Genomic DNA, 27,991 nt, shown 5'->3' on the forward strand with positions numbered 1-27,991 from the left:
TTACGGAGGATGCTGCTAGAAACAAAACAAAAAAAAAGAGACCGCGAGCGACAGTGCTGTGGATGAAAATGCTTTGTTAATGACAGAGGTCAAAGAAGAACGGCCAGACTGGTTCAAACTGAAAGGAAGACGGCAGTAACTGAAATAACCGCATGTTACAACGGTGGTGGGCAGAAGAACAGCTCTGAACGCACAGCATGTGGATCGGCTATTGCCGCAACGGACCTCGAACACACAACCATTGGCCGCTTTATTAGGTACAGTAGGTGCCTAATAAAATGGCTACTGAGTGTACCTTGTATTCAAACTAGAAATCAATAGAGTTCTGAGAATCAATGATTCAAGGCAAAGGGTATATACCGCTGTATGAGGTAGAAAATCAACCACTGGATGGCAGAAAATACTAAAGGGGCTGAGTGGACTACTTAAAGTAGTTTCAGATTAAATAGTGTCAATAGCAGTAAGATTTCTCTACTGCACGTAGGAAAGGAAAACAACTTCGAAATTCAGTTAATCTATCCCAGTAGACAAGGTCATGACAGAACCACGTGCAAAAATATTGATGATATTACTTTCGGATTTAAATTTCTGTTTGAGCCGCGAAGAAAAGGGGGCTTTTGTTTCGGTCATATTGGATACCATGACAGACATCAGGTTGACGACAAATGATGACTCGGAAGTGACAGGGGCTTATCTCTGGGTCAATTGAATGAAACGTGGTGGTAATCAATGAGGCAAGTTAACGGTGTGGAAATATTCACCTCGTCTACAGCTGCAAAACTTGTGCACAGTTAAAAAGAACCTTATCTAAAGCGTCTTCCAGAGAAAGATTCCAAAGAAAATTTCCTTCCTGAAAGATTATGTTTCGATATCCGAGCAAATCATAAAACGATCCATGCTTTACTTGTAATCCAGACTCTCTTGTTAAACAGTATTTTATACGCACCCTTTAATCTCGTGTTCTGATATTTCAAGCAGTTTTGTCTTTACAAAATATTAAAATGTCGTCGATGTGGCAATTGGTTATTTATCTAATTTCAAATATCCTGATTAATAAATGAAAACAAAGAGTGCATTAAAATGTTAGAAATCAGTACAAGTAATTTTAAACTGAGTTTATTTTACAAAATGAATAGTTTTAAAGAAATATTGTTCAGTGAGCGTTACAAACGCCTTAACGCTTGGTTCTTAAAAACAAACGACCTAATTGACTTGATATCGAATTCCTGTTTTCCACATTCATACGGAAATGGGAGAGAATTTACCATTTCGCTTTCCAGTGAATTACATGATTATTCTGAGGTATCGATGTCAAATTTGAATTTTGCCGCCTGCGTATTAAAACCATAAACTTGTTCATAGCACGTTTGCAGTTGACAGCTTCAGGCTTCAAAGTTAAAGGGCAAACAAATAGTGCGAAAACTACAGCAAACCTTCCGTGTAACCTTATAAATTCTGCATATGGAAATAATATTCTCCCCTCTAAATATGGAACTAAACAAATAATGCATGTAAATTAAACAGCAAATGGAACAATTTACCGCAACTATTTTTTCACTGTAAAGACAATATCGCACATTAATAATGGATGATACTATGTGTAATGTCTCAGTTAATTATTCGAGGTAGCTGGTTTTGTGATTTGAAAACAGTGTAGCTTTAAGACTCTGGGTATTGCAAAGTTCATTCATGTTTTGGTTCACCTTTGCCCTGACCTCGTATTAAACAATGGCTTTCTGGGTATACTAAATGACCACGGCTTGCCGATTTGCCAAATTAATGAGACCATGTCATTTTAAGTTTACAGTTCAATCGTGGATCAGCCAAGTGGAAAAACGAGTCAAGCGCTGTTAAGAAGCCGCGCACAATGTTCAGAAGAGATTTCTGCTCCCATTCGCCAGGCTTGCCTTTCTCTCTCTGCCTATTTATCTCACTATCTGTTTGTCTGTCGATGTGTCTAATACCTATCTATCTATCTATCTGTCTCCCTATTTATCTTTGTCTTTTCTTTCGTCGTTTATTGCTGTTTTGGTTTTCTTTTTTTTCGTCTCGGTTCATTTCACCCAGCTGCCCCGCCCGGCTTTACACTCAAGTTGTCTATCGTTACTCACGCACAGAACCTGTACTCACAACTTCCGCTTTTATCTCGTCTTCATCTGTTCACTTCTGAACTTCTTCCACGAGACTCCACGACATTGTCCCCAATTTGCATTGTGGCTCCAGTTTGAATATTTCACTTTCATATGTAAAAAAGAAACTGCGGTTCCTTTCTTGTTCCCTGCATTCGCTTGATTGTTGACATTGAAATCTAGCCCGTTATTGCTCTCCTGGGATGCTTAACATTCACAGAACAGTAGATACGGAGCAGAAGGAATTATCCGTCTGTCGAATCTTATTCCGACTGCCCCTTGTTAATATTTGCTTTGCCAAAGTTTGTGAAATTAAACAATTAAAGACCACATCAACATTAAGCTCTGGAAATGAACCGGCTCCGTCGCTATGAAATCAAGATTATGTACTATATTAATTTTAAATCGTACAGTTAATGGTCAAAGAATCTAGAAATGTAAACGCCAATTTTTCACACAAACTTGATAAGTGTCTGATGTGAACTTAAAGCAGAGGCTGTCTTCAGGTTCTTCATCTAATGTTAACCACAGCGGGTGTCTATATGCCAAGAGGTTGCTTCATGCCCTGTACTATGAAAGTCCTTGTTTGAGTTTAGATGTGTTTCGCATTTATGAGGTTATTAACAATTTTGATACAGCGTGGAATTAACCATTCGGGCTGCGTCGCCCAGCAACCCCAATTTAACCCTAGCCTAATCACGTGACAATTTACAATGACCAATTAACCTATCGACCTCTACGTCTTTGGAATGTGGGAGGAACCCGGAGCAACCACACCCGGCCACGGGGAGAACGTACAAACGACTTACAGGCAGCGGCGTGAATTGAACCTGAGCTGCCTGTACTGTACAGACTTGCACTAACCACTACGCTATCCTGCCGCCCAGGTTGTCCTTATCTGGTATACAGATTATACAGTGCAGAAATATTTTAGAACATGCAATCTCAGCTGGGTCTCTGCAATTGTTTTGGTTTGTAATAATCTTTTTATTTCGGAAATATTGCAATCTCATGGTTGCCTGTTTTCAACATCCTGTAGAGTATACTCAGATTCGTGCCTCGTTGAATTTGTACTTGGAAGAAATGCTGGTTCAGTTGGTTGGGCAGGAAATGACCTAGCAACTGTAGGATGAAGTAGGGATTCTGCAAATTTTACCCTTTAGATACCTTAAACTCTGATCTCCATCTGCTTCATGGAATGAGGGGCTCGCTTTTTGTTTTGCATTGAACATTTCAGTTTCTCGGTACCCATCAACGTCTTAAAATTAAGAAGTCAAAGAAAATCCCAGATCTTCGTGTACTGATAAAGGTAAATAAAACCTTTACTGTTACATCAAAGCTTTTCATATCTTCAGTGTTATGTGGTCGTTATCAGTCTGGATACACCAAGACAGACCGTATTTATTGTGAGTGGTAGCGATGGGGAGGAAGCAAGGAATTGAGGTTATGTCAAGCAATTCCTGTGGCCTCTGTGATCCCGCTGTGGGAGCGGGACTTCCAGTGGTTCGTGCTTTAGGAAACGTCCGAAAGATTGACTATCTCTTCGCCTCCACAGTAGCTGCTCGACCCATTGAGTTCTTCAGCGGTCTGTTTTCTGCTCGTTAGGGTTATTGTGTGAGAAGATTTTGCAATATGTGTATCAATGTAGATATCAACAATTATTGAATGGTTTATGGATGTATCTGCAAGTGATCACTTATGTGGACATTGTGGGTGCTGGGATCTGGAGCAACAAACAATCTGCTGGAGGAACTCGGCGGGACGAGCAGTATCTGTGGGGGTGAGGTGTAGGGAGGACGTCGACGTACGGGATCAAAATCTACATCAGGAGACTGCAATATATATGAGAAGTTAGTTGACTCAGTTAGTCTAGGAATATGTTTGGTAAGGAGGAACCGGGTCACTTGTACGAGGGAGAGTTCAATCCGTGTGTGTTTGTTTGTGTGTGTGTTTGTGTGTGTGTGTGTGTTTGTGTGTGTGTGTGTGTGTGTGTGTGTGTCTGTCTGTGTGTTTGTGTGTGTGTGTTTGTGTGTGTGTTTGTGTGTTTGTGTGTGTGTGTGTGTCTGTGTGTTTGTGTGTGTGTGTGTTTGTGTGTTTGTGTGTGTATCTGTGTGTTTGTGTGTGTGTTTGTGTGTGTGTTTGTGTTTGTGTGTTTGTGTGTGTGTGTGTTTGTGTGTGTGTTTGTGTGTGTGTGTGTTTGTGTGTTTGTGTGTGTGTCTGTGTGTCTGTGTGTTTGTGTGTGTGTGTGCGCGCACGCGTGTGTGTGTGTGTTTGTGTGTGTGTCTGTGTGTGTGTGTTTGTGTGTGTGTGTGTCTGTGTGTCTGTGTGTTTGTGTGTGTGTGTGTGTGTGTGTTTGTGTGTGTGTGTGTGTCTGTGTGTGTGTGTGTGTGTGTGTGTGTGTGTGTGTGTGTGTGTGTGTGTGTGTACTATAGCACTATATGTCACTTTGTACTCAGAAGTGATGCCTCACGGCTGAGCGATGCCTGCTTTCATTGTAATACTGTGGACACAAGACGTGGCTGGCAGGACAACACAAGATCTATAGACTCTGACAGGAAGATGGCCGGAGGTACTTCATTGGGCAGCGGGTCGACTTGGAGCATGGCAGGTGGTGGGGCAAAGGGAATTCCTCCTTAACACTGGGATCCCTGTGTCGCACCAGACTCTCCTTGACCACTTTGCCAATGACTTCCACAACTTCGAAGGGACTTTACTTGTTTCGTTCTTCCTCCGCTCGCCTCAGATGCCCTTGCTGTGACAATGCGGGAAGCAGGTGTGGCCTAGGGGATTTGGCATCATGCAAGCAGATTGCGTGGCCTGCAGGTCAGGCCGGCCGAGTGTAATTGGACCGGTAAGTGGGCTTGCGAGAAGAGCTACCCTGGAAGGGTACTGTATTTGGAGGGTTTTGTGGAGGATGGCCAGTGAAGTCAATTACGTGCTTCCTGTAGGTAGCGAGCACCCGGACACGACACAAACACGAGGAATTCTGCAGATGCTAGAAATTCAAGCAACACACATCAAAGTTGCTGGCCGCAGCAGGCCAGGCAGCATCTCTAGGAAGAGGTACTGCCTGGCCTCGGCCTGAACCGTCGACTGTACCTCTTCCTAGAGCTCTTGCCCAACAGGGGGAAGAGTGACATCCATTGGTGCATACGCTTCCGGTCAGCGCGGTACCTGTAAATGGTACCTGTCACACCTTCTGTGCAAATATTCAGTCAGTATGTTGTCTGGGTTTATGTGTGATTGATGGAAAGAGTGTATCATACCGCTAGGGAGGAGTGTTTTTCAAGTGGTGGTCAGGAAGTAGTGTCACTGTACGGGATGGGAGCGAGGGGACTATCCCCTTCGGGAATTTGTGGGCAGTTTTATCATAACATACATGTGAACATGGAACATAAAACATAGAAAATCTACAGCAGATTACAGGCCCTTCGGCCCTTAGTGTCGTGCCGACAGTGTAACCTACTCTAGAAGCAGCCTAGAATGTCCCTATCACATATCCCTCTATTTTTCAAAGCTCTATCTACCTATCTAAGAGATTCTTAAAAGAACCCATTGTATCCGCCTCTGCCACCTTCGTTGGCAGTGCATTTCTCCACTCTCTGTGTGAAAAACTTACCTCTGACATCCCCCTTCTACTTACTTCCAAGCACCTTAAAACTTTGCACCCTCGTGTTGCCACTTTCTATATAGTATCCACATCCTTTCTGTAGTGAGGTGACCAGAACTGAACGCAGCACTAACTAAGGTCTTATTTAGCTGTAACTTCAAGAATGCCTACCGTGCTATTCCATGCCCTCACTTCGGGAAGTCTAATCACCTGCCTGTACTTCTACTGCCTGAGTATAGGCAGAGACCGAAGACTGCAGCACCAGCAGTGAGGACCAAGAAGATATGGACAAGCGAAGCACAGGAGTGCCTACAGGACTGCTTTGAATCGGTGGACTGGGATTCATCTTTGAATCTGGATGAGTATGCTGCAGTTGTTACCGACTTCATTAAAACCTGTGTGGATGAGTGTGTGCCTACAAAGACTTACTGTACTTTCCCAAACCAAAAGTCGTGAATGAACCAGGAGGTTCATCTGCTGAAGGCTGGGTCTGTGGCGTTCAAGTCTGGCAACCCAGGCCTGTACCAGAAAACCAGGTATAATCTGCAGAGGGGTATTTCAAGGGCGAAGAGACAATTTTGAATGAGGTTGGAGGAGACATCAGATGCACGACAACTCTGGCAGGGACTGAAAGACATTACACCCTACAAAGCGAAACCCCATAGTATGAATGGCAGCGATGCTTCACCTCCAGATGAACTCAACAACTTTGAAAGGGAGAACACAACTACAGCTGTGAAGATCCCTGGTTCACCTGATGACCCTGTGATCCCTGTGTCAGAGGCCAATGCTAGACTGTCTTTAAAGAGAGTGAATCCTCGCAAGCCGGAAGGTTCTGATGGGGTAGCTGGTAAGGCTATGAAAACCTGTGCTTTGAGAAGTTGGTAATGACTAAACTGAACTTTTTCCTCAGCAAAGACCTGGACCCACTGCAATTTGCCTATTGCCACAATCGGTTGAGGGCAGATGCAATCTCAATGGCTCTCCACGCGGCTTTAGACCACCTGGACAACACAAACACCTATGTCATGATGCTGTTCATCAACCGTAGCTCAGCATTTAATACCATCATTCCCACAATCCTAAGTGAGAATTTGCAGAACCTGGGCCTCTGTACCTCCATCTGCAAATGGATCCTCGATCTCCAAACTGGAAGGCCACAATTTGTGCAGATTGGTGAGAACATATCCTCCTTGCTGACGATCAACACTGGTGCACTTCAGGGGTGTGTGCTTAGCCCACTGCTCTACTCTCTCTATACCCATGACTGTGTGACTAGGCATAGCTCAAATACCATCTATAAATTTGCTGACGATACAACCATTGTTGGTAGAATCTCAGGTGGTGACGAGAGGGCGCACAGGAGTGAGATATGCCAACTAGTGGAATGGTGCCACAGCAACAACCTGGTACTCAATGTCAGTAAGACAAAAGAGCTGATTGCGGTCTTCAGGAAGGGTAAGACGAAGGAACACATACCAATCCTCATAGAGGGATCAGAAGTGGAGAGAGTGAGCAGCTTCAAGTTCCTGGGTGTCAAGATCTCTGAGGATCTAACCTGGTCCCAACATATAAAGAAGGCAAGACAGCAGCTACACTTTATTAGGAGTTTGAAGAGATTTGGCATGTCAACAAATACACTCAAAAACGTCTATAGATATACTGTGGAGAGCATTCTGACAGGCTGCATCACTGTCTGGTATGGGGGGCTACTGCACAGGACTGAAAGTAGCTAGCTGCAGAGGGTTGCAGCTCCACCCAGGGCACTAGCCTACAAAGTACCCAGGAGGTCTTCAAGGAGTGGTGTCTCAGAAAGGCAGCGTCCATTATTAAGGACCTCCAGCACCCAGGCTATGCCCTTTTCTCACTGTTACCGTCAGGTAGGAGGTACAGAAGCCTGAAGGCACACACTCAGCGATTCAGGTACAGCTTCTTCCATTCTGCTATCCGATTTCTAAATGGGCATTGTACCCTTGGACACAATCTCACTTTATTTTAATATATGGCTTTTCTGTTTTTTGCACATTGTTCAATATATTCAATATAAGCCTACTGTATAAAGTATACTGAATAAGATTTACTTATTATTATTTATTTTCTTCTATATTATGTATTGCATTGAACTGCTGCTACTAAGTTAACAAATTTCACGTCACATGCCGGTGATAATAAACCTGATTCTGATTCACGGCTCTGGAACTCAATCTCAAGGTTGATGAAGGCCAACACACCATACCGTTTTAACAACACTGTCAACCTTCGCAACAGCTTTGAGTGTCCTTTTGACATGGACCCCAAGATGTGGTGGTGGTGGTGGTGGTGGAGGGGTGATTTAATAGCGAGGTGTAAATCGGCGTCGTTTGGGAGATAATGGATTATATTAGAAGTACAAGAGATTGTACTTCTAATATAATCCATTATCTCCCAAACGATTCTGCAGATGCCGGGAATCCACAGCAGCTCACGCAAAAAGCCGAAGGAACACAGCAGGTCAGGCAGCATCTGTGCGGATGCATTTCCACAAGTTGTGTTGAAGTCTGTTACTTTGTGGCTAGAGAGACATTGCATTATGTTGTGAAAGGTGTATGGAGAGCTCTAGGTCGTGCGGATGTGGTTATACAGCTGTGTGCGGTTGGAGCACAGAGTGCCATTATGGACGTACGCAGGAGAGGATGGTGATGGTGGCATTATTCTATTGTATGGGGATGGGAGTTGAACTACTGTGTGTGAAGTCTTGTATCACCAGAGGGTGTGGCGGTTTTTGGAAGGAGAGTTCCGCTGAGTGGACCACGCGGGGAGGCGTTCTGAGCTAAGGCAGGAGGCAGCGGCCCAAAACGATAAGCAATATTGTAGAACAATGGCAGATTGGGAAAAAAAAACTGCCTGACTGCCAAATTCCACAGAATAGCCAGCTACTAAATAAGAATAAATAACTGCCAAGCTGTATTGAACCAGGATCAGGCAAGCTTTAAAATGATCTGTAGTTATTAACCAATCTGGAAATACATTTGTGGCTGCTTGTTTTGATAAAATTAAATCAAAATGCCATTCTCGGACAAGAAATCCCACCTCAGCGAGTCCCGTTGACCTCGGCTGAGTACTCAGGAAAGGAAGGAAGGATTTGACCCATAGCAATTCGCGAATTAGTACTTTTTTTTAGAACTCATTGGCAATGTAAAGTAAAGCTGCCAAATGCAATTGCTGGTGCTTCCCCGTGGGGCCTATACTAATTTACTCATAACGTCTAAATATAGGTCTACACCGACTTAACTAAGGTGTTTTATTTCTCTCTAGATACATCCCGGAGAAGTCATTATGTGCATGTTTGATCTATGTTCAAACACAACACGTTAACAATTGTATTAATTTAGCACCAGTAACGGCATAAAGCCGCCGGCAAGAAAACATGAGAACTTATTTATGATTTGAGGAAATGAATTATTTACATCACGTTATTCGAATACTCTGACGTTTTCATCATTTATGTTAAAACTACTGAAATCCGGGACTGCTCCGGTGACATAGCGGCAATGCATTATTTTCAAATTTTGTCTGTAAGTGTCCGTGTGTTGGTGAACGTTCCAATTTATGATTTTCTAGTGCTCAAGGAAGGAGTTGGATCGGCCTTGTCGAATGAACTGGAGATCAAGGGGCCGCCGGTGCTAGAATCAAGAAGACAACACAATGCGGAGTTTCGACCCGAAACATTGACCATCGTTTTGCCCTCACAGATGCTGCTTGACCCGCTGAGATCTTCCAGCAGTTTATCTTCTGTTTCCGAACGAACTGTTTATTGAACCCCTTGTTATTCTTTCTCATCATTTAAAAAATATTTTAATAAGAAATGCGAAGCTTTAGACTTGTTAGTTCCTTACAGCAAACTCATATATGTCTGTTCTTTATCTTATACTGTATTCCGAATGTCTTTGAATTGCACAATGAAATGCATTTCAATGTAATAGTCGGCTACATTTTAGCCAGTGCGTAAGGGTATTCGTAATACAGTCAATGTGGAGGATCTGGGAACCTGTTAGCGGAATACTGTAAATAACTTTTTAAGTTACTTTCAAAAATGAGCGCCGTTTCCAATTATTTAAAGGAGAAAATATATTGCACTAGTTTTAATGAATGAGGTAACAGATATTCCAAATGACCCATGAATACTTCTATTAAAACCTTAGAGTTCGAAGTCTTTCCTTCTCCACTATTGGTTACCATCTAACTTTCTAAGCTCACTTTCATCTGTAAAGATTGTCCCGAGTTTCAAAAAATAAGAGATTTTGTTAATTACAAACTTGATTTTAAATGTTCTCCTATACTCTGCAGGGAGATATTCCATCATTCTGCAATTATGAGACCTGTGAACTCGCCCGTCAGGGAAGATTTTTTCCCCTCCTTATTAATGATCCGAACCATCAAAGTGACCTTTTATTTCAGCTTGTGCTCAATTGCCATATGTGAGAAAATTGCACCCACGGGAATTCTGATACTCGGCAGGACTGGGTAAAAAAAATGTATAAAAATTTGCTTTGGGGTATAAATTGATATATAAACCGACCAGTGTGGGTCGATGGACAAGAATGTAACCATTGCATTTTATTGTCCTGAAATAATGTACACAAGCTATTTGCTAAGTTTCTTCCTGGACCTTTTTGGATCTTTCTATCCAGGTGCTTCATTAATACCTATATGTTTAAATTTGAGTTTGGCTCGATTCATGGTTCTTTCAATATTGAAATGTTATTAAATCTAATTTGAAATTGCAGCACAAATGCAAGAACACAATGAAACCAAGGTGTAGAGGTAATTACATGGTGATTACCAGTATTCTTGCATTTATGAGGCATTATAACACTTCTCAATAACATTTAACTATGATTATCTCTTGCTTGGTTCATAAATAATACATACTTATAATCAACTACTTGAAATATAAAATGTGTACCTGAAAGCTTCCTTTCATTCTGTGGATGTGATACAAGGTTTCTGTGTAAGTATCCGCAGGAAATCAAGCCAGCAGTAACATTATACGTGTGTGTTTAGAATTTTGATTACACGACATAAATTCCATAAGATGGGTTCAGTTTGGTTTAAAAGGTTACATATCGTTCACACGGCCACAGGGAAGTGTCGTGTTTCCGTTTTGATTTTGACGTGGTCACTACAGCTTTAAAACTTTACAAAGTCACGTAAAATGCAGTAACAAGTTGTGGCAGTTTTAAGGAAGGTAGTTTCTCTTTTCCACAGACACAATAAAACATGGACTTGCCCGCTCTGGATAATTGCAGAAGCGAATATTGTGAGTGTAGGTGACATCAAAGGAAGGATTTATACATTAAAGATTAACTGGACTATTTGCTCATCCATTATTGGGAATAGTCAATTGTGTTGTATGAGCTGCACTAAAAAGCAAGCAGTTTTCCACTTCCGTGCAGTCTAAAGTCATCTACGCTCAATACCAAACTTTAAAGACTTGGGTCACTTGAAAAGGCTGAGTTTGTTTTGGATGCACATATTTTTTGCACAAAGGGATTGTGTTGGATTTTAATAGTGATTAATCTTAACCAGATAAGAACTGCAAACTTACCTCGCCAAGGGAGCAACAACTCTTAGCTTCTGGTTATTTTACAAAATTCAGCTTGTACTGCTGGCTTGTACTCCTGTACCACTGGCATTCTGTCAAAATTATTTGGAAATCTCTTGAAAACAAGGGATCAGGATCAGCTCTCCTATACTCCACCCAGAGTGTGCTGAGCTCCAGTCTAGACCCAAGATTAACCAGCAGAAAAGACTACCTTGTAATACCATTGAGTCACTCCACCATAATCCAAAAGTGAAAATGTTCAGAGGCTGTAAATCTGAAACAAAAGTAGAAAATGTTGGAAGAAGTGGAAAATGCCTCCAAGAAAGAGAAAGAAATAGAGTTATCATCTTCCAACCAAATAAAGGACCAGCATGAAAAAAAATTTCAGAGCCAGGGTGGAACAGGAAGATGGAAATGAAGTGTTAGGGATACTGAGAGGATGAATGATATAAATAATGCTGATGCTGGGTGAGAGAGGGCAAGAATGTTTGTTAATTGCAACTGAGGTAATGTTTCTAGAAAGAAATAAATGAGAAGAGGGAAACAGGCACTGGAACTGTGGCATACAAACACTGCAGAAATTCTGAACTTCAACAAGTACTCATTTAGCATGGCAAGAAACAAACGTGGAAAATATTAGAAATACTTAGTAGGCCAGGTAGAATCCATGGAGATAGAAAATCAACCTGTAGGATTAATTCTGTTTTTCTCCTTCATGGATGATGCCTGATTACAGAGTATTTCCAACATTTTCTATTTTCATTCCATGGCAAGATGACTTCTTAAGAAACTGACACTGAGATTTAAAGCACAAATAGTACCTGTTGGTAAGTCTAATCACAAAGTACTTGGCAAAGCAGAATGCACCCAGCCTAAATGCTTACATTGACCAAACCTTGACTGAAGTGATGTTTTGAAATTTAGCTAGGAAAAAATTTGAAGCACTATTTTTAAAGAAGGGATTCAAAATGGTGACAGGGTTGAAGAGAAGTTACAAAATGAAAGAACATGAATGATATATGAGATAGTATTATGTGGAGGTGGTGTGGAAGATAGAGTCAACGCCAAAGAAAGTTGGGCACGTCATCATAATTTTGATTAAAATAAACACACAGAAGTCTGGAAACAAACAGAAGATCAGATGGGATCCAAAGATAAAATACAGTTAACTTTCAGATTAATGAGCTTTGATCAGAACTGGGAAAAGGTGAAGATAAGATGTTGAGAAATGGAAGTGAGGTATGGAAATAGAACAGTGGCAGTGATGATGGGGTTAAACAATAGTGACCAAATGACACATGGAATAAAATGCCAGGCAACTGAGATCAGAATCAGATTTATTACCGATTTATTATCACTAATATTTGTCATGAAATTTGTTGTTTTGTAGCAGCAGTACAGTGCATGACATAAAAATTACTCTAAGTTACAAAATTAAAATAAGTAGCGCAAATGAGGAAGAAGAAGTGGTGTCCATGGGTTCATGGTCCATTCAGAACCCTGATGACAGAGGGGGAGAAGCTATTCCTAAAATATGAAATGCTCATCTTTAGGCACATGTACCTTGTTGCCAATGAAAAGAGGGCAGAGTGAAGATCCATACTGGATTTCACCTTTTTGAGGCACTGCCTCTTGAGATGTCCTCCATTGGGGGAGGAGGGTTGTATACATGATGGAGCTGGCTGAGTTTACAAATCTCCACAGTTTTTTGTGATTCTGTGTATTGGGGCCTCTATACCAGTCAGTAATGTGAGCAGTCAGAATGCTCTCCACCATACAGCTGTAGAAATTTCCATGAGTATTTGGTGACATACTAAATTTCCCCAGCTCCTAATGAAGCTGAACAGCTGGTGTGCCTTCTTTCTGACTGTATCAATATGTTGAGTCAGGAACTTGACGCCGCTCATCTCCTCACGCTTTTCACTGCTGACCCTTCAGTGAATACTACTGTGTGTTCTTCCGAACCCCCGCTTATGATTTCCCATTGCTGAAGTCCACAATCAACCTTGCTGATGTTGTGTGTGAGGTTGCTGTTGGAATACCACTCGACTGGCTGACCTACACTATCTCCTGTACACCTCCTCGTCACCATCTGAGGTTCTCCCAACAGCAGTGCTATCTCCCCTGCCATCAGGGTGTCGTGGGACATGAAAGCAAACAGAATTGGAAATGTAAGTGGGTAAGGCAGAATCATTTTCTGAAACCAGTGAAATCAATATTGACCAGGCCACACCAGTTCAATAGCATCAAAGGATTTATTTTTGAGGTTATACTGAGATTCATACAATTGGTTTGGAAGCCAAGCACAGCAAAGAAGTCATTGTGGAGAAGTAAAATAACAGGTAACAGGTAACCAAGATCTGGGAGAAAGGGAGAAGGTAGGAAATTACTGTTGGGAAATGGACTGACCTATTCAAGAACATTACCTGCTATGCGAAGAGCAGGGGTGCCCAGCGTGGGGTCACAGAGCCCTCAGTTAATGGTAGGGATCCCCGGCATGGAGAAGGTTGGGAATCCCTAGTGTAGAGGAATACCTGGCTTAGGAAAATGAAAGGCACATTGGAAGCATTTGTGTAGCATGTGGCATTGTTAGAAGAATTGTGACTATGATGCAGAAACTGCAGGTTAGGGGGTGAGAAAATGTGGTTAAGAGAGTTCTGGGAGATAAGAGCTCATAATGGACACTGGTCAGGAATCTGTCACCAAAAGTAGTGATGGTGCAATCATCAATAAAATAGCTTGCCTCTCACATCACTTTTAACCCCCCCCCCCCACACACACACACACCTCCCAACCTTAAAATCATGTGATCTTGTCTTTGACATTTCTAAAAAGTTCAAAGTTCAAAATACATTTATTATCAAAGTATGTATACGGTATACAACCCTGATATTTGTCTTCCCACGGGTAGCCATGAAACAAAGAAAACTATGGAACCCAGTCAAAGAAAAATATCAAATCCCCAATGTGCAAAAAAAAGGAACAAATGGAAATGAAAAACACAGAAAACAAAACACAAAACCACAAAGTCAACATAAACAGTCCGAGCATATTCAGTTCAGCTCAGTTCATTTTAACCTAGTGCCAGTCCACCCTGATCAAAATCACACAAAATAGCAGCAAAAAAGGAGTGACCAGAAACTAGAAACACATCATAATGTGAGCTAGAGTCCAATCCACAGTCCTGATGGAAGGTCTCAGCCTGATATATTGACTGTTCATTCATTTCCATAGATGAGTTCCTCCAGCATTTTGTGTGTGTTGAACTGAATAGCTCACATCAGATTCTGATTCACATTTATTTATCACATTTATTTATCCCATGCAGTGAATTGTGTTGCTTGTGTTAATGACTAAACGCGATGGGGCAGTCCGCAAGTGTGTTATTTTTCTTCAGCAAATAAATTCTCCAGTGTTGTTTAATGAGTAATTTTAATAATTAGATAACTGAAACTTCTATAAAGATGAAAATATACTGAAAATAGATGAACAAGAACAGGCTGTGCTTAGGTATGTGTTGATTGATATTAATAGGTACTGTGTTGTCTGCAATATGTGATACAATATGATTTTACCTTGATTTCATCAATACTTACCTCTGTTGAAAATGAAGGACAGTTTTAGCGTTCCACATTTGTCCAACTGAATGACATACAATTTTCCACTAATCTGCACAGTAAAATATATGGCACAGATTTCCTTGTTTTTCTCCATCTGATGACTTCACCCTTAAGTGAACTCAGTCACGGATCCATTCCAGCACGCTTTCAGACCTCATCTCTACACTTCCATTCAAATTGTTTGCTTTGGCAAGTTCTATATTCTTAAAAACTAATTTAGCCAAGAATATCAATCACTCCAAGCACCCAAACACAAACAAAGTTGTGATGACAAAATGAAACGTACTGCAAGGAAAACAATTTGGGGTGAGTGAAAAATATATTCCATGCTTTTGTTATTGTTTCTGTCAAGCAAGTAAGGTTCATCTTGGGTTGTCAGGCCTTGTCATGTGAGCTTTTTACAATTACTTTGCTAAAGAACCAAAACAGTTATTTCAACAGAATACCAATTGCTGAACTGCAATTAAGATAATTTTACCCTTTATTATAATCAGTGTTACACTGTAGTGCTGTACCAGCAATTAGACCAAAGGCCAAACCTGTAGACATGTTGACAATGAACTAAAGAAAATTGTGGTAAGCAAAAAATAAATCCAGAAATATGTCAGAGGAATTACATACAGTTTCGCAACTGTTCCAATCACGCGAGCGATCAATGTTTTATATTTTCAATTTTCTCAAACACAGAGTTTCTCCACAATCACCAAAAGTTATAATGAGAAATATAGAATATTTTACATACCTTTTGCTGTATAAAAGGAAGTAGGTTGAAACTTCCCTCAATCTGAGGGACTATTATCTTCAGCAACACAGACAAAATGCCAGAGGAACTCAACAAATCAGGCAGTATCTATGGAGGCAAATGAACTGTTAGCATTTAGGACTGAGAGCTTTCATTCCCCTTTAAGGATGCTGCCTGACTGCTGAGACGCTCTAATATTTTGTGTGTGTTGCTCCAGATTTCCAGCATCTGAGGTTAATGATGGGGACATGTAACTGATTAGGTGGAAGCCTGATCTCTAAAACCATCTGAGGCAGAACAACAAATTCATCCACTTTCTCTAGAGTTCCTAAATGCTGTGTTCAGTTGATACAAAAGAAGCTGTTCTCTGTGAAGGAAACAAAAGAAGACAAAAGCAAATACAAAAATGTGACGGAGTCCACTCTGGGTATTTCTGATAGCTGGTTTCTTTAATGTAACAGCCTCAAGCACTATTTTTCACTCTTTCACCTGCAATTGCTACCAGCCTAAATCCCAATCGAGCTGAAAGCCTCCTCAGGCACTACATAAATCATGGTATAAGATTTGTAATAAGCAGTGCTATCTAGTAAGGGAGGATTCACACAAAATGCTGAAGGAATTCTGCAGATCAGTCAGCATCTATGGAGGGGAATGAACTGTTAATGTTTTGAGCTGAGACCTTTCACCACCCTTCATAGACGCTGCCTGACTGCTGAGTTCCTCCAGTGTTTTGTGTGTGTGTGTGTGTTGCTCCAGATTTGGTCGGCATCGTGCATCACTGTTTCTTGGAAGGCAACTAGCCACATTTAGGTGAAGGGAAGTTTATGTGGGGATCTCCTAAGTGCAACAGACACCTAAACAGAAATATTCTGAAGAAGGAGCAATATGTACTTCATAACAAGTATACTGGAAACACTCAGCAGAAAGAGAGACAGATATAATATTTCAAGTCAGAGACCCTTCTGAAAAGTCTTGGTCCTGAAACATTAACTCTGTTTGCTTTTCTACAGATCCTGCCTGACCTGCTGAGTGTTTCCAGTACTTTTTGTTTTTATTGCAGACTTCCAGCACTCATAGTTTTTTGTTTCATTTTCATTTTCTGCATGCAGTTTTGACTTGTGATGAAAATTCTGAGAGCGGAAGACCAAGGAGCCCATTGAAAATTAAATCAGTGAACAAAATGATTGTCATTCTGTTTGAGAAGATGAGAGTCTTCAATACAGAAAGAGAAAAATAAAAGTTTTCTTCGATGACTAAGAACGAGGAAGGCTTATTCCATTGGTGTTAGGTCTTATTTAGATTTCATTTATATAGTCCATGCTTAAATTGTATTTTTTATGTATTAAATACGTATTTTTTTAGTTTGCTTGGCACTGTTTGTTATGTTCCTTTGGTTATGTGGCCAATGCTGGTTGGACTAAAGAGTGATTAAAATGTACTTTCCAGCTGTTTGCTTTGGATTTATGTTGCTGCTCCTGTAAGAGAGGTTTCCAGGCTGCTTGAAGCATAATTCAATAATCCAACTGAAATTAATGTTTGCAGCATTGGATTAAGACGGGTCAAGCCACGTTGACAAATCACAATGCAGCTAAGGCTTTGAGTTTTTCGTAAGAAGAAAGGTCATAGAAGAAAGCAGTGGAATCAGTTTTCACCAAATACAAAAGTATTCTACATCATGCAGTGCATCAGAGATCAGTGTTGGGCTTCATTTCTTTGAAATCAAATCATAATCATTTGAATGAAGGGACTGAGTGTACTGTAGCCAAATTTGCTAATGGTATAAATGTGAGCAAATTATGAGAACTTGTTGGTTAAATGAGTGGCCAGCAAGTTGGAAAATGGACATATAGTATTTTTTTCTCAGAGGGTTCTGAAACTTTGGAATTGTTTACCCCAAAAAGCTACAGTGGCAGAGATGTTGAATCTATTAAAGAGAGAGATTGACGAGTATATGAAGTACAAGTGACCTAACCTAAGAAAGATATGGGGGAAAACAGGGAAGGTGATATTCAGGCCAAGGTTGGATCAGTCTTAATTGATGCAATCGGCTCATATTCAAGATTCAAGATTGCTTAATGTCATTTGCAGTACACAAGTGTAAAGGAGAACAAATAATTGTTACTCCAGATCTGATGCAACAGAAAAAGCCACAATGTGATAAGGAACATAATAACTATAAAAACATAAGGTATCTTATATATACAGATTGATGGTATGTCCATAAAGTAAAGCTAGGCAATTGAGTGTCTATACAGAAGGTGACTCTGACAGGAAATTATAAAATAGTAGCGGTGAGTGGTGTGGAGGGGAGGGGTGGGTTAGTGGGTTGAGTGATGATCAACTTGACTGCTTGGGGTAAGTCACTGTTTTTGAGTCTGGTGGTCCTGGCAATGATGTTATGTAGCCTCCTCCTTAATGGGAGGGGACACTGCCCTCAGTCCTGGAGTCAGAACAGTTCTCAGACCAGCCAAGAGAAACTTCATCTTAGGCATCAAAAGGGCAAATACCACCTAAAAACAAAATATTAAGGAAAACACCTGTCCGATAATGATCCTCAGCATATGTGGCTGGGCATCAAGGGCATTACTGACTACACAAGGAAAAGCAGCATTGACTGTACAGTGACACCTCCCTCCTGGATGCTCTAAACAACTCTTATGCATGCTTCAAGGAATGCAGTACAACACCAGCCACAAAAGCTATGCCCCTCCCAGGTGAGCAGCCACTGTCTGTAACAGCAAAGAAGAACTCTGCAGAGAATCAACCTCCATAAGGCAGACAGACCAGACAACATCCCAGGCCGAGCACACCAACTCACCGCTATTTTCACAGACATCTTCAATACTTCACTCATCCAGACTGTTGTCCCCACACGCTTCAAACCAGCCATCATTGTCCCTGTACCAAAGAACTCTAAACCTTCAGAGCTAAATGAGTAGCGCCAAGTGCACTGACACCAATCATCATGAAGCCCTTCGAAGGGCTGGTAATGACATAGATCAAAAACTGCATTCCGGCCACATTGAACACTCAGCAATATGCTCACCAAGAGTACTGCTCTACGACGGATGCCATATCGTCTAACATACCCTTGGTTGTGACACATCCAGAAAACAGGGACACTTATGTCAGAATGCTGTTCTGGATTTCCACTCAATATTCAGCAGTATAGACTTTGGTGAACAAACACTTACTCCTCAGTCTAAATACACCACTGTGCAACTGGGTGTTAGACTTCCTCACCAACAGACCTCACATAATCAAGATGCAGAACCACTCCTCCCTCCTCATCATCCTCAACACAGGTGCCCCTCAGGGCTGTGTACACTCTGCTCACATGTGACTGCACAGTCAAACACGCAGGTAATCTCACTGTCAAGTTCATCGACGACATGAATGTGGTGAAGCTCATCATCAACAATGATGAGACAGCCTACAGAGAGGAGGTGGAAGAGCTCAAGGTTTGGTGCCAGGCAAATAACGTCTTCCTTCATGTCAACAAACAAAGGAGATGGTGACTGACTTCAGGAGAACTCGCACCACACACACCCATCTTTACATCGGTGGCCCAGCAGTGGAAAGTTTCTAACTCTTGGGAGTGCGCATCACTCACAACCTCTCATGGTCCCAGAAATCAAGAAAGCTGACCAATGCCTGTACTTTCTGAGGAGGCTGATGGCAGCTGGACTATGCACATCTATACTCATGTCCTTCTACAGATGCCCAGTAGAGAGCATCCTGACAAGCTGCGTCACTAGTTGGCATGGAAACAACACTGCAGCAGACAGGAAGGCTCTACAAACAAGAGAAAATCTGCAGATGCTGGAAATCCGAGCCACACACACAAAATGCTGGTGGAACTCAGCAGGCCAGGCAGCACCTCTGAAAAATAGCACAGTCATCGTTTCGGGCTGAAACCTTTTGGCAGGACTGGAGAAACAAAGCTGAGGAGTAGGTCGAATAAAGCTGAGGAAGGTTCTACAATGGGTAGAGAAAACTGCCCAGCGAATTACCTACATCAGCTTTCCCGGCATCAAGGACATATATACACAAAGATGCCAGAAAAAAGCCATCAATATCATGAAGTATCCTACATGTCCTTATGATTTCTTATGATCTAAATGGAAAACATAGAAAGAGAAATTGCTGGGATTGCCCCCAGTGTAGTTAAGGGGAAAGGAGAATCAACTGAGGTGGAAATAATGGGGATATGAGGGAGAAATTGAATTAGCGCAGAGGTGTGTGTTATGGTCAGCACAGACTCAATGGACCAGAGTCTGTTGACAAGCTGTATGGCTTCATATTATACTGTCAATCAATTATTTTTGAAATCATTAATTTCTGCACTGATACAAACACTATGTACTATATAACATAAAGCCCAGAGAGTGTGCATTATGCTCTGTTTTTGATGTTAGAAATATGATAAGATAAAAGTGAAGGGGACAGAAAATACCCTGAGTAGCCTTCTTTCAAAATATAACTTTCTATAGTTCTATTTCACTTAATAAAATTCAAAGCCAAGTTCTAACCAAAAGCTGATACGCCAGAATTCATATCTTTTTTATTTTCTGTCTCATTGTATTGCAACAATCCATTACAAATAAAAGAAATGCAAATTAAAACTAAGTTCTAGCTGGTTATTGTCGGATAAGAGTGTTAACGTAAGGTAGTGTACAAAACAATTAGATAATTAAAGCCTCTTGAGTTTTCAAGGTTATTGTGAATGAGTTACGAGGGGCGTCTAATGGAGAAATAGAAAAGATTAACTCAGTGGTTTGAATGATCTTACTCCATGCCTTAATAATTCTCTCAATTTTTCCATGAAAAAATTAGAATAAATAGTTGGCCCTGATTTTAATCAAAGATGACTATGTGGAAGCTGGCCCTGGAACAGAAAACCTTGTCCTTATTGATGTGTCAGACAACTACTTTCTGTTAGACAATGAATAATATTACAGAAATGGACGTTTTTGCCATTAACTTCAGTCTGAGAGACTGCAATTGATCGGGCAGAATTGCTGGTGCACTACGTGAGCTAAAATGATCTCTTGTCTTGTCACTATTAAGTTGGAGTGATCAAAGGTTTAACCCTGCAGAAGCAGACATAAGCATTGGTACCGTCACAGATACAGAGGGTGTAGAAGGAAAGCTGAGTATGTGTAAACAAGTTGTGAAGGAACCACGATGACCTACCTGCACTCTTTTCCATCACAAGTGGCAAGAAATGTGTGGTTGGCAAGAAATGTGTGGTTCCTGAATGAACTGGGTATCCCAAATTCACCAGATAAATAAACCAATTTCCAGGATGTGCTCTGCTGCTGAACTCCACATGGGACCTAGTGGTAGTGCAGGAACTGGCTGAGAGTTTCCAACACATTATCTGGGAAGTCCTCTGTGCGAGATGCTCTGTCAGGTAGGACTTCGTAGCTTATTATTTGGATAGAGATTCTGTGGCGAAGAAAGTTAGCTCCACAGTTATTTGAAATGCATCTCCTCTAACCTTCTTTCCATTCTCCCTGCCTTTGTTTCTGTTTTATTTGTTCTGATGATGAGACCAGCCTATGCTTCACAGCTGTCTCTTTTCCTGTCCACCATGGTTGACAGATTCTCAAACATACCTCACTTATTTCCCATAGGGGACCTGAAGAATTTTTAAATTCAGATTGTGATTGGAATGTGGAGTGCATTGCCTGAGAAGGTGGTGGAGGCAGATACTTTCACACCACTTCAAATGCATCAAGCAAAGTAGACAATGGACCACATGCTAGTAAATGGGATTAGCGTAGATAGGCAAGCAAATGGTCTGCTGGCAGAACTCAGTGGGTCGGGCAGAATCTGCAGGAGGAAAGGAATCGTCGACATTTCAGATTGAAATTCTGCATCAAGAGTGGATCATGAATTTTCGGCTGGAGTTTCGTCAGTAAGTTTGGGACCATGCAAAGGAGCTGTTGGCAAATGTTAACCAAATCCAGGCCATTGCTTGATTATTTTATTTTTGCTTTTCTTCCGCCATTGTCATGATTTGATATGGCAGCATAAAGATCATGCTGAAATCAGGCTGCCACAAAACAAAACCTTCATTACACATTTAGTGAGAGTGATGAAACCTCCAGAATCTGGATTACTCTTACCAACTTCCTTACTGGGAGACTATTTGTCACTCACTATGTCTAGACCACAACTTAACCAGGCTTTGCAATAAGATCTGTCTGTGTCTGAGCTAGCTGGTGCAATCACAGGATGGAGACACAACTAGACACAGGATGGAGTGTCTTTTTAATTCAGCAATCCGTGCTTCAGTATTCACTTGGAAATTCCAAAGAGGAAGACATTTGTGGAGGAAATTATAGCCAAATATATGGAGACCCATTGTACTTTTTTGCATTTTATACTGAACATCTACATCCAAGACCATCACTGTTGCAGTAATTCATGGCCAATACCCTCTGTTACGATGTGATCATTATAGGCAGTCAACTAGACCACATGTAGGTTGTAAAAAAACTTAAGATACAGTGTTGTAACCAAAAGCAGCTGGTGTGCACATTGTTTTCTCCACAGGTAAAAATGCAGACACATAAACCAGTCACTATTAAAGGAAAATCTTAACTTGTAAATGTGTCAAAACAAAGACAGGGGCAACAAATTTGCATCTTGGTGACATGTGGAAGTTGCTTTGACATCCTATGAAGAAGGGCAGAGAGAGAAATCGGATAGCACTGGAAAGTATGTGCCTAAACCCTGGTGCACATTTCACCCTGCGCATGTTTGACCCAGCGCAGACGCACATAAAGTTCATGCTGTCACCTCATTTTCATGACCATAGGGCCCAGCTGTCATCAAAGAAACTGATGCTTGCATCCGCGTGTGCCCACAGGGAACAATTTCATGAGTGGCTAGCGTCAGTTCAGACTAGCTGGAACTGACTAAGGCCATATCAGAACCTCTTAAATCAAAAGTGGTCATTGCCTCTAGGATCTAGTCAATGGGAGGATTTTGGAAGCCCAATACAAGCCAGCTCCCCTGAATTGTGGCTTGTGTCATTCCTTCTGGCTTCTCTTCTTCTTCTGCTCTTGGCTTTCAGGGTTAGGCTTCACTTTCAGCAATGTTGGCCACCATCTCAAGAATCTTAAGATGGCACCGAAATGCGACCTCCGTTGAGTGCTGACTCAGATTTAGTGGTCTGTTTTTAATCTCTTTTGAGGTTTGTAAGGATGGTTTAGTGGACAGAGAGGGGAGTTAGAGGTCATGTTAGGGTTTACAGACAGGGATGTGGGGAATTTGAGGTCAAGCCAGAGTCTAAGTCATGGGTCATCCGTGGTCGGACGTCAGGCCAGCAAAGAGTGGTCAAGGGCCCCCTCCCCAGGTCAGTGAGTTCCAGCAGGTTTGGGTTTCGGCCCGGAATATTAACTGCTTATTTCCCTCCATAGATGCTGCCTGACCTGCTGAGTTCCTCCAGCATGTCGTGTGTGAATCTTTCCTGTCAATTTCACAATAAGGGTCTGATCTTCTTATTCACTTCCATCTCCAAGTTTGCCCATTGCGATATGGTACATTCATACAACTGCTCCAAAGGAACATCTTTACAGGAGAACCTGGCCATCTCTTTGGCTGTCTTCGGAAAATCATTATCCACAATTAGCAATTGAAAAATGCTTAGTTCTAAATTAGTTATTACCTCCTTAAACTATATCAGTAAAGCCTCTTACAGCTTCATTTGTAAGTTAACAGCACTTAAAATGGATGCTTACAGCAATACTAGATGTTGATCAAGGTCTTTGTAGACAGATCTCCCACCGCAGCCAGTAGCTCCAGGTTCCTGGTCAGGACGTCAGACTCAACTACTTGTGACAGTTTGGAACAGCTTTGTCATTCCACTTGAATGTGGAGACCTGTCAGGGAAGCGGGGTCAAGGGACTACATAGAGCCAGACACTATTTAAATGCTGTGCCAATAGGAAATTGGCATTACGGGTGGACACTTGGTGCTGCGATCACTGTGACTCATCTAAATCATACAATTTACCTCTCTAGAAATGATGGCCTTGGAAACATTCTTGGCCAATTGAATTCCACTGTCAACCTTGCAAATAGATAATTTTCAGGAGGGAGGAGAAGATGGCGGCGGAACGCAGCTTGCAGCGGCCACTCCGGTGAAATGATATCTGTTATCTGTCAAGTAGGGTGCCGCGCAAAATATTGATTTGATGGAGACAGACGTGAGAGCACGGAGGAACACCTGGTGAAACTTCTGAAATGCCCGTTTCGCTGCCGCTGCCACTCCAGAATCTTCGGAGAGGAAGGCCCCGAGTCCTCAGCTTTGTTTGTTGCTCGGCGGCCGGGGCGGGGTCAAAGCGCTCGGCAGAGATGGTGCTCGGTGCTCGGTGTCGGAGGGTTGGTCGGAGGCTCAAAGTTTTAAGACGGACTCAAGAGTCGGCTGCAGTCGGGTGCTTCCAATGCATCGGCAAGTTTGCGGCGCTTCCGTCTGCGTGAGATGATGGGGCTATCGGGACTTGAGACTTTTTTTACCGTGCCCACGGTCTTCTCTTTATCAAATTACAGTATTGCATTGCACTGTTGTAACTATATGTTATAATTATGTGGTTTTGTCAGTTTTAGTCTTGGTTTGTCCTGTGTTTCTGTGATATACTTCTGGAGGACCATTGTATCATCTTTTAATGCATGCATTTCTAAATGACAATAAACGAGGACTGAGTGTCCTCATAATCTAACCTAACCTAATTAAGGATCCCTATATCCAAGCTTTTGGTGGGATGCAATCCTTGTGTTGCAGGATTATAGAGAAAGACAGCACAGACTGCCCCTTCAGCCCACGCACCCATACTGACGAAGATACCTTCCTGAGATAGACCTACTTGTCTGTACTTGGACCATACCCCTCTAAACCTTAACTATCCAGCCAGATTCAATGCCAAATTTCCCAAAAGTGATATCCTGGTGAAGAGGTACATAATCAGTGATGCATGGGGGTTGGATGTCACCATCTGTCAATCCTGCATATTTCTGTGGTACATGCCCAGTCTACTAAGTGGTGCAATTCATACTAAAATTCCGCGCTTACTACTTCCACCTGAAATTGCAAGCTGATTGATTCCTGCAGCAGTGAAATAAAATTAGCAGCATGTAGTACAATATTACAACCTGAGTGCTTAGGCAGTTGCATTATTAAAATATGGACGTTTGTACAACTCTGCTGGTAGCAATAATGGAACTTGCTCTGGATGATTGAATGACATAGAAAGGATGAGAGAAGGAACCCAATCTCATCATTCCTGCATTTTATTCCACTTGACTCCAGTTATTTTGAATGGGAAGGATAACTTTTACTAAGACTTGAATGAAGCTGAGTTGGAGGGTAGGGGGTGTAGGGAGAGGTTACTTGTGACTTAGACAACTCCTGTAATCACTCACTAAGCTGCATGTTTCAGACTCCGGACTTGGTCACCAGCCTATGTTAACCTGGTTCATCTTAGTCAGTTAGCAGTATATCATACAAGAAGAGCTACAGTTTGTTCACAACATTGCGGAGAAGGAAGGAAAATTATTCGAGTTAAAATTTATATTCACCTCCATGAAAAGAAAATTTTTAGTCCAAAGCACAATTTTTAAGTGATAATCTCTGATCATCATCATACCGTGTAGAACAGTTACGTTTGATATAATTCACTAGGGTAAGATGTTCTTAAGAAAATCTGTCTCAAGTTCATAGCCATATTGCAATACATGTTGGCTTGTATGGCTGATCTCTTTTGCACAGAGAGAGAGACCATTTTATGAAAATAGATAATGTTCTGAACTCCTAAAACTGCAAACTTTGTGAAGGTTTTATTGATGCCAATTTATTGTCAGAGGTAACATTTATGCAATGGCACAAGAAAAGATGTGACAAGCTGCACTGTTTATCAAATGATTTGCAATGGGCAAGGAATAGGAGAGAGATGGCTACGTAACCCATTGCACCTGCTCATCACTGGTTCAGCTGCAACTTTTATATGCAACTTTTTGTGGGTGACACATCCACGCATTACTGCTACATGCAGATGTAACACAACACAAATAGGTCAAATCCAATTGATAGGCAAAATGCAATTATGTCTAGATTTGACATGCTACCTTTAACTAAAAATACAGTGTTGCATATATATTAAATAATGAAGCTCTTTAAAATGATTCCCAAAGTTGTTTGATGTAATTGATATGGCAAAACATATCACAGCCCTGATTAAGTAAGTTAAAACCACTGAGCCATTTAGTGGATAACTATGTTCTATTGAAATCTAGTGCACCACTAGAAAGGAGCCAAGCATTGGCCTTATCTAGTCAACTTTTATCATCTTTACAGACTGAAGCTGGTGTTTCATTACTTTAATTATGTATTCTTGAAACAACCATTCAACATTTTTAGTAACAAGTTCAATTATTTTATTAAAATTGCATTTACTGAGTCAAGATACTAAGAATGCCTTCATTGTTATATAAAGTTAGAAACAGTGGTTGATTTATGTTACTTGTTACTGTCAATGTAATGAATACTGGTTCTCTTTCAGGAATTCTTAATGCTCCCATTGTGGCTATAATCCCATGGATAATGTTATTACAGGACTACACAAATAACCATCTCAACAAATTAAACAGAAGTTAAACGTGCAGAAACATTGATCACAAATGAAAAATAGGTGAAAAGTAACAGTTTTCTTGGCTTTATCACAGAACATGGAAATGAGATTCCAAATGTTCAACCTATGTAACTCATTTGTCGTAACTCATGTTATGACTGACTATAACTTAGTCCATCCTTTTTCTACTTACTGGGTCAATATGAAATAATCATCATAATGTGTCTAAGTATAGTGGCCAGGAAGTTATTAGAATTGAATCAAAGAACAAATTGCCAAATAACACAAAAATGGGAAATATTAACTCTGCGTTCAAGATTGAAAATCTTTTGATATTGTATCCTGTACAACTATACAGTATCCCTATGTGTATCCATCAGCTGAACTCCTGGTTATACTATACTCTTGCCTATACTTGGTTGATTCTACAGCTGCCAACAATTACATTTAGGCATTACATTCTATAAGGTATTCTAAACATGGCTTAATAGCCAAGGGTATTCATATACACGAAGTCATATAAGGTAAAAGTAGAACTCCACTTGCAATTTATATTGCCTATGTCAGTGAATTTGAGTGGAAAGTTAAAGGAAGTATCAGCAAGCGTTTCAGAGCGGTACTAAGTTTAATTTTATCCAAAGGACTTGGGTTGACATGGAATGCTATTCCACTAATTTAGATTAGTCCCATATAAAGTTGTTCTAACGTTTCAGCAGGAATTGCCTTTTCTAGAGCAAGTAGAAGCAGATTTCAAAGATAAAAAAATTTGAAGCCTTGCATTTCTATGGTGCTTTTAACAGCCTCAGAATGTTTCAAAGTTCTTTATGGCCAATTAATCCTGTTGACGTTTCATTGCAATTTTAGTCTGGAAATATGACACACAAGTTTTAAAAAGAAAACAAACAATTGATCCATTTAGTAACACTTAATGAGGAATAAATATTGTTTTTAGGACTGTACTGTGCTCTTTTTTATAACATTCTGGGAGAGTGCTTGAGAGAGTAGATACTGTCCAGGATTAAAGTCTGATTTGGTGGATGCTCTATTGATAGTGCAGTATTCCCCCTCTACTGCACTATTCTCAAAATGGATTACAGGTTCAAGTCGAGAATGGGGGTTGCAACTCTTCTTTTTGAGGTGATGATGTTATCACTAAGCCAAGAATGACACCTTCTTTTAGAAATCTGTGCTAAGTTAGCTCCTCTCAGAAGGAGCAAAAGGCAGGGGTTGCTGCTTTTTGATCATAGTTGTAAAAAGTGTTTTGAGTTAGATTTACAGACACTTGAGCTAGAAAGTAGTTATATTTAAACTGAATTGTCCATACTTATAAAAGGAAACTCAGCTGGTTGTGATATGACCACCTAGATACATTCATGAACAATACTGTAGGCAACTGAGTGAGAGCTGCTGATAATGGAAATGTACTACATATGGCATCAGTCCTTTGGACCAATCTTGGGAAAAAATTGTTGGAGCAGTAAGAGGTCTAGATAGTCAAAAAGATATTTTTATTGTTCTGAAATAGTAATGCTATATATTTATCCACAAAATTTTGGCGCAAAAGTATCTAGCAGTAGTCAAGGCCTTATTACTGGAAAAAAATATGAAACTAACCTGGGGTACCCATCATATCCCAGCCAGGCTCCCCATGTGCATTGAGTTAGCTA

Source organism: Mobula hypostoma, chromosome 5 (genome assembly GCF_963921235.1).
Source record: "Mobula hypostoma chromosome 5, sMobHyp1.1, whole genome shotgun sequence".
Classification (NCBI taxonomy): Eukaryota; Metazoa; Chordata; class Chondrichthyes; order Myliobatiformes; family Myliobatidae; genus Mobula; species Mobula hypostoma.